We start from the raw sequence: 12,376 nt of genomic DNA, 5'->3' as shown, positions 1-12,376 counted from the left end.
CACCGAAGGACTGGTGTTGTTTTGTTAAAAATGAATTCCCGTTTATGTACTGTGTTCATATGAGTAAAATTGGAACTATCAATTCAGAATGTTATTTATTTTAAGATGTCTTACAAAAACTTAGATCACATATGACCAATTTTTTTTTAATGCCAGATAATTTCCCCGTAAATTGATATTGACGACAATAGTAGTGATACTGTCGAGCAATGAATTAGAGCTGTTGTGATTTGTGTTTTTGATGTTTGGGATTGTTCTGTTTTCACATAAATTTGAGAATATCCGCCAGATGGAGGCGATGATTATTGGAGTGTATCCGTTAGATAGCGGCGATGATTACTGATGATTATTTTTATTTAGTCGTTGCTCGATGGACTATTTTTGACTTGAGAATTGAGGATTGTTAAAGTAATTTTGAACAATTATTTTTTCTGGTTTGATTGATAACAAAGTTTGATTTTAATAGTAATTTGAGTGAGACCCAATTTGTTGGTCAGGAATGACCGAGCGATGAGATACTGTGCTGTATGTTTTGTTACAGAATCAAATGCGTACACCCACACACGAGGACGTGTGTAGCGCAGGACGGCCGTGTCGGAGCGAGACACCAGAAAGACGTATTGCAGCATTACAGTTCATAGTTAGACGCCTGTATAAAATCGATTAGCAATGTTTGGCGTATTGTTGAACTAAATGACAGGTAGAAGGCTTTGGAACGTCAAGATGACGTAGTATCTTGAGTGAACGTAGGCACGAGCGGGCATTTTTGTCGTTATGTTGGTAGACTGGTCAGGCAGGTTTACCAACTTGAATTGGAGGCGGGAGCGGTTGGCTCCGCCGCTGGAACTGGCTTCCTTCTTCTTGATCGGACCGCGCTAGAGATCGGACGTTAGCCAAGCTCGTGCCTAATTCGCTACGTTCCTGAAGGCTTACACCTGAAGGATTATTCTGAAAGCTTATAGATTCTCACGTTGTTTAACCGTTTAGCTAAGTGTTTTATTCCAAGTGTTATTTTGATTTCTTATGTGCCATTAGAAGCTTACTTTTGTAAAATAAAGAAACTATGTGTTGTTTTGAAAAGATGTGTCCCGCCGAGTTTGTTGCCGGGTTAAATCTTCTCGGGTCAGAGGTGTAGGGTTGGAGCCGGTGTAGTTTGACTTAAATAAAGATTTGAACGATTTCATGTGATCTTTTTATTTTTATTGAATACGATTCCATCGTAAGATTGTTTATTTAGTACTGAAATAATAGTAGGCACTAGTATGGTTAATGAGTCCGAATGTTTATTTCATGCGTTGGTAGCATACCTACTATTTTGGCTGTGAAGTAATACATCTAGGTACTACCCCCACGCGCCCACCGCCATCGGGACCATCCGTCGCCGACATATATATATATATATATATAAATATACAAGATATATAAATATATAATAAAAATATACAAGAATTGCTCATTCAAATATGTGATTCAAGAAGTGAAAAAAGAAGTAAATAGTCATTTTATGATAAGGCTTGCAAACAGGCAGTGTAATGTCCTTACACTCCTACGTACTTAAATAAGTACGGATTCCTCATTTCGGTTTACCTTCATTTCAGATAGTATTCGTACTAACCGGCATTTGTTACGAAAATAAGAAGGCGCCTGAGTACGTAATTACCTCTCTATAAAATTATCAACTGAAGGTGGAAACGTGGAGCTAAAGAATGTTCAGATACTGGACATGAATGACCACGTGATCTCAGAAACACCACTAAAGCTCGTTAATAAAGCTGAACAGTTCTATACCACTGCGCAGATTATGCCACCAGATCACATGTTCAAAATTGCGGTAAGATAATATAGGTATTTGCATCAATTGAAAAGGTCTGTAAACGTCCCAATGTCCAATGTTTGATCTTAATTCCAACAATTGACACCCAACCAATGACAGTTTCGACCACTGGAAGGAACATAGGTACATAGAATTTAAAAACAAAATTTGTGTTTCCTGGGGACAATAGTTTCGTGGACATTTTGTGTTAGAGTCTGGCTACTGAAATATTACACAGATGTTTGGCGGGAAATTCAAAAAATCTTGGGCTGGTCACACTTTGTGTAGTAGGAATTATAGTTTTGATACTAGAAAATATTTTTGATTGTCTGTGCACATACGTAAGGTACCTAAGGATATATGTTAAATATACGTTGACGTGCACTCAAAGTCAGCTCCCATAATTTACACCACTATGTAAAGTACAGTCAACGATAAACACATACCTATGTTTACACTTGCTCACCATATACCATTGTAACAAGGCGAAAAATCAAATGTACTGTAAATAAGACCTAGCTCGATAATACCGTAATATTAATCCATCACCAAAAAAATTACATAAGTACTATGCCAAATATGCTCAATGCTAAGTATCAAAATATTTGTAGAGCACCAACCTCCTAATTTGTTTACATATGTTAGGACTTGTAAACATTGCATTGTTTTTCGTTATACAACGCTACACGTCGACTTCGCACATTGTCGTAATTATTTACGACCTTAAATAATAGTTTGCGGACCTCACTCAGTATAAATATTAATGACATTATTAATATTATTTAAAATAAACCCCTAATAAACTGAAAATAATTTGAATGAATGACATATATAAATTGACAACTGACTTTTAGCGTTTTTTTTTAATCATAGACAATTGGTGATACAACAAGGAAATATCTGTCAACAATTTTTGGCTAGCCAGACTCTATGTGGATAAGCAATTATTGCGATACAGAAAATTAGTATTTTTTTTTACTTCTTTTGGTATGTCTACAGGAAATACATGAAACTAATTGCTATATATGACCCAACTCAACCAATGAGTTTTTTGCTTTCCCATTGGATTCTAATTTTGTATCTATCTTTATTTTGATAAATTGAATGTGGGGTCAGCTAGTTCATGGTTTTGAATTAAATAAGACACGATGGATTTCAGATAAAAGGCTACGATGTCAACAGCAAAACCTTTCTAACGAGAATCACTTTAACACCCATCAAACCCCAGGAAATTAAGCCTGGTAAGAAATAAAGCTGATCCTATACCAATTTTTGCTGGTTATCTTGCTATTGCTGTCACTGATTCAATTCATACACACCATTTTTGATAAATTTACCTGTAACTTTAATTGTTCATCAATCATCATCTTTGTAACGATGTCTTATTTCGGATTTTTGTCACAGTTCGTGGGAGCATGCCGAGCATCCCAAGAACTGGCATAGAGTGGATAGGGTAAAAGGGTCGGTTAAGTTGGGTAACTTTGGGGGAACTATAAAAGCTAAGAAAATTATTGTACGACGCTCGCTCAGATAATTTTGCCTGCGATTTACGTACATTATAATCCCAGACAGTATAACCTGAAAAACAAGATAGTTTTCTGAGCTAGTTCGCTCACTTTAAACTTTAAAAATAAGCCAAGGCCTATAAAACTTTTCTTTTACATACACTTCCTCTTAATAATTCCTAATTCTTCCGAAGTTCCTATTCAAATGGTCAGTTGCTTTTACAAGATTCGCCCAAGGGCGCACGCATGCTTCGAGCATTTCGCCGCCATCATGGTCATATGAATTTGCTCACAGATTTTTTTTAAATTTTTGTACTTACATTACAGCTGAAGTCGAAAGAGCTCCTGTGGTAGAATGCCAAGCTAAAGTTAATGCTGCTTACGATAAGCCAGTGGAATTGAAGTGCAAAGTCAGTGGTTATCCAAAGCCAGACGTGATTTGGGAGACTGATGACAAATCGGCTGTTTTCTCTCATTTTGTAAGTTTAGTACACGTAAAGAAAATGTCTTACCTACTTAATTTTTAGTGTTCCGTACAAAACTTTGTTCACGGAACACTTATGGGATCACTTCGGTCTTGCAAATCAGTTAAATGCGTTTTTCTCAGAAGCCGATGACGTAAATACGTAAAATTTGGAACAGCTATGCAATTACCAACACTAATATTGTAAATATGTCAAAACCGCTTATTTATTTATTTGTGCTTTTTTACAAATTGAATCCTATGTTATAAATTCTAAAGTTACACCGTGAACATTGGCATGTCCGAGTCAGCAAAACCATTATCTTAATAGCACACCTGCACATACATGTAAGTGATGCAGAGATGTAAGATATAATAATAACTTTGCTGACTGTATAGTCAATTCACTTAAATTAAATTTTGTTTATTCAAGTTTTCACTGTATAAACCCCTAAATGCTGAGCTTTGAGAGGGTGGAAGTGAAATGTGAAAAAAAATACGACTTCTACTCGATTCGAAGAGAAACCATTTGGTTCATTGGACAAATGTGGTAGCAATTATTATTAGTTATATTTGTGTTCCAGTTAATTTTAATTAATTTAACTTTTTATATCTGTAGGAATCTATAAAAGAACTGCCGTATGACTACTTCAGCGTGCTCACAATAAATAATATGAGAAATAACGGCACCTACATCTGTAAAGCTGCAAATAGTGTAGGTAGTGCCGAAAGCAGTACCGTTGTTGAAACAAAAATGGATAGATACTTTAAGGTTATAGCTTTTCCAAAGGGTAAGTTTTATTTGATTTCTGTTGTTCTTTACAAGTTAAACGTCTCAATAGAATTTTGAACAGCTGAATGTACATATGTCTTTGTAGTTTTATTTGGCAAAATGCTTTTATGCAAAATTATAGGAATTATGGCGCTGCTCGTGTCTGAATAAATTATCGTTCAATTCCGCGTGTATTATATAAAGCGGTGTAAAAGAATTGGTAGTGAATTTGAAGGTGCCATCTCCAAGGAATCTAATGATCCCTTTTACGACATCAGATGCCTGTTTGGAACAGAACACGAGCATTTCTTCATGAGAACCGTAGTCTGAAATTAGGAAATTTTCCGATAATAACTCGGGCACAATTATGTGCTTTATATTTTTAAACTGCAATTTATCTCTCTAGGTACTTGTTGTTTTTTTCTTTATGTGTATAAAGCATCTTTTTTTGAATGAAAATTAGGGATCGATGAAACTTAATAGTCCTCGTTCAGGGTGTCCATCGCCTCTTCAAAAATGGGCAGGACGGGCTCTAGAGTGTCTCATACTTTTTTGCATAATTCCAGCGCCCGGAGCACATTGTGTACAAATTTTCTGTGGCACGTATGTTTACTTTTATCTGCTTCTCTTAAAATTCATTGATTTTTTTATTTATTTATTGTGATATAAGACGTGGTATGAAATTCGATTTAGCTGCATCTAAAGTTTTGAGTACCAGTTTTATTCTTCCTGTAATATAAAAATTTATAACCGTCCCGGTGAACGGTCTGGTCGTCATCGTCTTTCTTGGTCTGTTGTGAACTGGTTTCATTTTTCATCTTGTATTGTCATGTCGAAATTGATTATAAAATGTCCGTCGTTCCAAATATGTATGTCAGTCAGCTAGTCGGTCTATGTCAGGTCACCACGGAGGTTAGAAGCCTCGACAGCGACACCAGTAGAATTCGTTTTTCCTTTAGGAGTATGACCAATTCTATCGTATTATTTTCCATTTTTCACTATGTTTTAAATAAACACTTAGCGTGTCATTTATATTGGGCATTAGTATGATGTCGAGTACTGTCTGTAAACTACACATGAACATACGACACTTTAAAATAGATTTTGAACTGGCGACTTTGAAAGCAATTTCATCCGTTTACCCAGAGGCCGAAAAAGGTGGATGGTTTTCATTATAACAAAGCAGCGAGAAGAACGTCGCAAGGAATGGGCTTGAAGCGAAATCTTGTAAGAAAGTAATACGTTTGATTTCGTACATAGCACTATTGCCAACATAACTGATTCGTTCGGGATGGTTTTCAGTTCTAGATAACCAACCCAATTTCAGACAATTTTAGATTTCTGGCTAACAACAATCACACCTGAAGTATTTGGATATTGCAAACAACAATAGCGAAAAAACAACCACTTAGGAATTAATAGGAAACTGGCCAAACAACCGAACATATATCATGTCATGTTGTCATATCCGTCCGTACTAAAAAAATAAGCCTAACATTTTGATATTATACTGAAACAAACCGAGCCTCAAATCGGATAAGAAAATGGTAAATTGTTGATATTCAATTTGATAAAAGGTCAAAATTCCTAGCGCCATATTTCCAATAATTTGGCATAAAAGCATTTTGCCAAATAAAACTACAAAAACATACATTCAGCTGTTCAAAATTCTAAAGTACAAACTACACATGAACTTACACTACACACACACTACACACTTTAAAATAGATTTTGAACTGGCGACTTTGAATGGGTTTCAGTTCTAGATAACCAACCCAATTTCATTCTAAACATAACAATAAAGGTGTATGTAGATTTCTGGCTAACAGCAATACCGAACAAACAATCACTTAGAAGGTTACAGCCACCGAATTAATAGGAAACTGGCCAAACAACCGAACATTGTATCATGTCATATCCGTAATGAAAAAAGAAGCCTAACATTATGACATAATTTAGTGTAAGTGATGTATTTTTATTTTGTATATTTTGACATGTGTTTTTGACATTAAATACAGTGTGGAAAGTTAACTCGGGCTCTGGAGGGAAACTACCTTAAATCCTTGAGCTAGCTCATTTTACTTAAAGGAGACATTCCTTTATTTTTAAAAAGAAACAAAACTGCATTCAAAGATTTTCTAAAACTCGCTTGCCTCGCCCGGGACTCGAACCAACTAAAATTAAAAAAAACACACACACCCTATTTTATTATACTAATCGATAGTATTAATATTCAGGATAAAATTTCTCTAACAAACATTTGGTCTTAAAAATAAAAACAATCGTTAAATCTAACATTAACTTTATTTTACTATCAATTTGTTACACTTAAATTATTTAACTGATAAATTGTTCGAAATGAGCCCCGTGGTTCCGTCTACACAAAATTAGTCGCCGTTGAAATTCATTTCTTGTAGCCTTCATCAAAGTGTTGTGGTGTATGCTCCTAATAACATTTTCTACCGCAACCCTTAGCTCTTGAACGGTTTCATAGCAAGTTTCATAAATAACATTTTTTACATGACCCCATAAAAAGAAGTCCATGGGCGTCAGGTCTGGACTTCTTGCAGGCCATCTAATCGTCCCGTTTGTACCTATCCAGGTATTGAAATGTTCATTGAGGTAAGCCCTGGCAATTCTGCTGTTGTGGGCAGGTGCACCATCTTGTTGAAAAATGATATTATTTCGTTCCTCTTCTGGTAGAAGGTTTAATTGATTTTGTAGAAGCTCCAATATTTCAATGTATTTTGCTGCATTCAGATGTCCTTCGTAAATAAAAATTAAGTTTTGTTTTGAGCGATGACAATACAAAATGAAAAATGAAACCAGTTCACAACAAACAAGAAAGAATAAAACTGGTACTCAAAACTTTATATGCAGCTAAATCGAATTTCGTACCACGTCTAATATCACAATAGACTCAAAAGTTCAAAGAATTTTAAGAGAAGCAGATAAAAGTAAACATACGTGTCACAGAAAATTTGTACACAATGTGCCCGGGCGCTGGAATTATGCAAAAAAAAGTACGCGAGACTCTAGAGCCTGTCCTGCCCATTTTTGAAGAGGCCATTAGGTTTCATCGATCCCCTATTTTCATTAAAAAAAAGATGTTTAATACACAAAAAGAAAAAAAATAGATAAATTGCAGTGTACAAATATAAAGCACATAATTGTGCCCGAGTTATTAGCGGAAAATTTCCTAATTTCAGACGATGGCTCTCATGATGAAATGCTCGTGTTCTATTCCAAACAAGCCTCTGAAGTCGTAAACCGGATCATTAGATTCCATGGAGATGGCACCTTTAAAGTCACTCCCAATCCTTTTACACAGCTTTATATAATACACGCGGAATTGAACGATATTTTTATTCAGACACGAGCAGCGCCATAATTCCTATAATTTGGCATAAAAGTATTTTGTCAAATAAAAATACAAAAACATACATTCAGCTGTTCAAAATTCTAAACTACACATGAACATACGACACTTTAAAATAGATTTTGAACTGGCGACTTTGAACGCTATTTCATCCGTTTACATCCGTTCTAGATAAGTTAGATAACCAACCCAATTTCATTTAACAAAAAAGGTGTAGGTATATAGATCAATCACACCTGAAGTATTTAGATGTTGCAAACAACAATACCGAACAAACAACCACTTAGAAGGTTACAGCCACCGAATTTATAGGAAACTGGCCAGACAACCGAACATATATCACGTCATGTTGTTATATGCGTAGGTACTAAAACATAAGCCTATTATTTTGACATTATACCTACTGTTAGAGTACTTGCTAACTCTAACATTTACTTGATAAATATCTTGATAGTAATTTGGAACACGAAAGACGATTTCTTGATATAAAACTATTTATTATACTAATATATAACTTGATAGGTGTGCACACTTATAGAATAGCGAACGTGAATATATTGGGAATGAATAGGTACTTATTGACTAATTACGAAACTTTTATATAAACAAAATGCTGATGGGGCAAATGAACAATATGATGCATGTGCAATTTACTTGTACACCTACTGGAACAAACCGAGCCTCAAATCGGATAAAAAAATGGAGAATTGTTGATATTCAATTTGATAAAAGATCAAAATTCCTAGCGCCATAATTCATTTAAAAGCATTTTTTCCAAATAAAACTACAAAAACATACATTCAGCTGTTCAACTTTCTAAAGTACAAACTACACAGTAATGAACATACGACACTTAAAATAGATTTTGAACTGGCGACTTTGAATGGGTTTCAGTTCTAGATAACCAACCCAATTCCATTCTAAACATAACAAAAAACGTGTATGTAGATTTCTGGCTAACAGCAATCACACCTGAAGTATTTGGATAGTTGCAAACAATAATACCGAACAAACAACCACCTAGAAGGTTACAGCCACCGCATTAATAGGAAACTGGCCAAACAACCGAATATATATTATGTCATATCCGTATTGAAAAAAGAAGCCTAACATTATGACATAATTTAGTGTTTTTGACATTAAAGATATTGAATTGAATTGAACACACTGAAAAAAGCCAAGAGGCTCACATCCAAACAAAAAAATCGAGAAATGTCGATACACAATTTGATAAAAAATAAAAAAGAATTAAAAAGTGATCTAGGAAAAGATAACATTTCTTAGCAACGCTTGAAACAAAACAAAGTTTTTTTTTTCATCAGAGTTATCAAATGAGGATGGATTTGTTGCGTATTATCCATCTAAGGTAACTCAGATGATCACTCCAATGATGTATTTTATCATGCAACAGACGCTCACTCAAGCGACTCGTATTAGGTACCTATAACTTTTTTTATGAGTTTTATGAGTTTTGTTGTGTTTTGAGTCACAAGAACATAGCCGTCGTCGTAGGATCACATCGTAATTAAATTACGCTGAAATTTTAAAATGATAAGTATGCTCAAATAATTATCATGAATCTTGGTATGAAAATTAAAGCAACAATCATCGTGGGAACGAGTAACCCGACAGAGTTAGCGTTGTTCATGACTATTCCCTGAACTGATGCCATAGGGATAAGTTCGCCTTTATACTTAAATTTACGTGAATTTCATGTGAAACTGTTTTGTGATTTACTAGTACTACTACTACTATTCCTAATTTCAAATCGATGGCTTAAAAAGTAGCTGTAGAGATATTTTAGCGATATGACAGACGGACGGACGGACGGACAGAGTCGCACCATAAGGGTTCCTTTTATACAGTTTATTTACGGAGCCTAAAAAGAGAAAGAAGTACAACAATTTAACTGTAGCTAACAGTATCATGATAGCGTTGTTGGATAGGTGGGACTCCCCTCTGCTGCAGCAGTGGACAAAACTGCACACTTGTAAAATACCTATTTGTAAAATACCTATTTTACAAGTAGGTATGTAGGTTAAGATTAGAATGTAATTCTACTAACACTACTTATTTTATTTATAAGTTAAATGTAACTAACAGCTGTTCTATGGATTTACCTATATCCGAAATAAATTTATTTTATTATTCAATACTTTCAAACGCGAACTAAAGTGATTATATCTCTATTTGAAAAAGTATTCCAGGGTGGCGGATACTTTTGGCGCGTTGTTTCATCCGCTACTATTGATGCTGATGACTGTACAACCTGACGAAGTGACGACTTAATCGTAACATAGGTATGTTTCAGATACTATCATCGAGTACCAGAAATCAGTAAGAATACCCTGCAAAATAAAAGCTTCACCACCAGCAACAGTCTCATGGTACAAAGGTGGGCGTCCACTCATACATGATGGAAACCTGGAACTGTCAGAAGACGGGTCCGTCCTCATTATCCGGTCTATGGAACCTAAGATGGCCGACAACTACATATGCGAGGCCAGAAATGATGTCAGGAGGAAAATTTTCAAGTTTAGTGTGGATATTAGTGGTGTTGGTTAGTAGTTTTATTAGATCTAAGTTATTGCGATTTAGATTTTTTTGGCATTGAGTCAGGGGTCAGAAGACGCTTTTTTCAAAATTCCTTACCTACCAGTAAAAATCGAGGCATCGCCAAAATGTCTCATAAATCTTTGGTGAAATTTTTAGCTAAGTAGGTACGACCTCCCTTTCACGCACAAGTCAGATGCTACGTTACGTGTCTATTTTTAGTGTAAAATAGTCTATTCGTTTAGTGTTAAATAATCTAATCCAATTTTTTTTTTCATTCCTAGAGGCGCCAGAAATAAATAAGAAAATTACCAGCATCACGGCTGAAAAATACTCTGAAGTGGACATTCCATGCCAGTAAGTGTTTTTACTAAATTAATTTTGACGACAATATTTGATACGACATGACGATTACATAATTAAGTAACTACCATAAAAGCAAAAAATAAAGGAAGACCAGATCGAGGAGGGAAAAAAAGAGATGAATGTGTAGTAGTAGGTGCTCATAACAATAGCAGAGAAGAGGAATGAATGACAGTTACTACACCTCCTCTGTCTTAAAATTTTAAATTTAGTCATATAAACTTTACAAGTGGCTCTGTGAGATGTAAACAACAGGAACCTCATCGCCATCGCAATTTTGCGAATTTTCCAAAAACTGAATTGACATAAAAAAAACAACGAACATGCTCACAAAATTTCACGAGAACCGGTTAAGAATTTAGATGACAACATACGAAAGCAGTTTTGCGCAAGTTGAAACGGAGTACTAACGCTCGGTCAATTAAAATGTATACTAGATAAGAATCACCTGCTGAAGATTTTAATTGATCTCATCTAGGTTTGTTCTAAATAGGGGATATTTACAATCGCGTCTTCTGTGTAGGTATATAAAAAAATATTAATTTTTAACACTTGTTTAGGGTAACTAAAGGCAAGCCAACACCGACGATTCGTTGGTCCTACAGAAATTCTGCTGGTTCGTACACCAGCTTACACGAGACTACAGATACCATACATTTATACAACGTCAGCGACACCGATGCAGGCTCATACACATGTGTGGCAGAGAATGTGCTTGATAAAGACATCCATGGAATTGATCTGTTTGTAGAATGTAAGCCACGCTTTTAAATAAATATCTTTAAAAAAAGCATTACATCAAAAATCTTTTTTATACTATACAAAGACTGGTACTCATTCTTTGTATAGTATAAAAAAGATTAGATAGATCCTCAATCTAGGAATAAAATAGGTGAAATATAGCAAGCGAAAATAATAACATTATTATTCAATTTTTGAACAAGCAGATACGTCTGCGAGCGATTTTCCAAATTTTATATTTGAACTTTAACCCGCATCCTCCACAATCCCTGTTTTGATCTATACCGTAAAAGCGAACTTACGAAGCGTAACTTTTTCCATTTTTTCCTTTAATATAAAATTTGTAACATTATTATTGTTACTTTACCTTTCAATGCATTATTATGAGTAGCAAAATGGTTTCTGTATATATAATAGAATCGAATGGTGTACAAATGATGACAATTAAATGTGAGAAGCAACATAATTGATCCATAAACATATCACCTCACCAGCCAATTTTCTTAACATATTCTAGACAAGCCGTCAATATCAAGACCGTACCCTTCTGTATTGACTGCGGACCTAGGGAATGAGGTAACGTTGAGGTGTTCTGTCGTTGGAGAGCCGTCACCAAGAATCACGTGGAAGCTCGATGGCGTACCGATATCGAGCAGTGCAAGACATAGTATTTATGCAGATGGGACTCTACGGTGAGTCTATCATCGACGTTCGCTTATCCTTGTCTCATTTACTTATGGTTGGCGATATATGTGTCTTCTACAATACTTCTCAGTCGCCCGTCATC

The sequence above is a fragment of the Cydia amplana genome, chromosome 15 (genome assembly GCF_948474715.1).
Source record: "Cydia amplana chromosome 15, ilCydAmpl1.1, whole genome shotgun sequence".
Classification (NCBI taxonomy): Eukaryota; Metazoa; Arthropoda; class Insecta; order Lepidoptera; family Tortricidae; genus Cydia; species Cydia amplana.
This window is presented reverse-complemented; position numbering follows the sequence as displayed.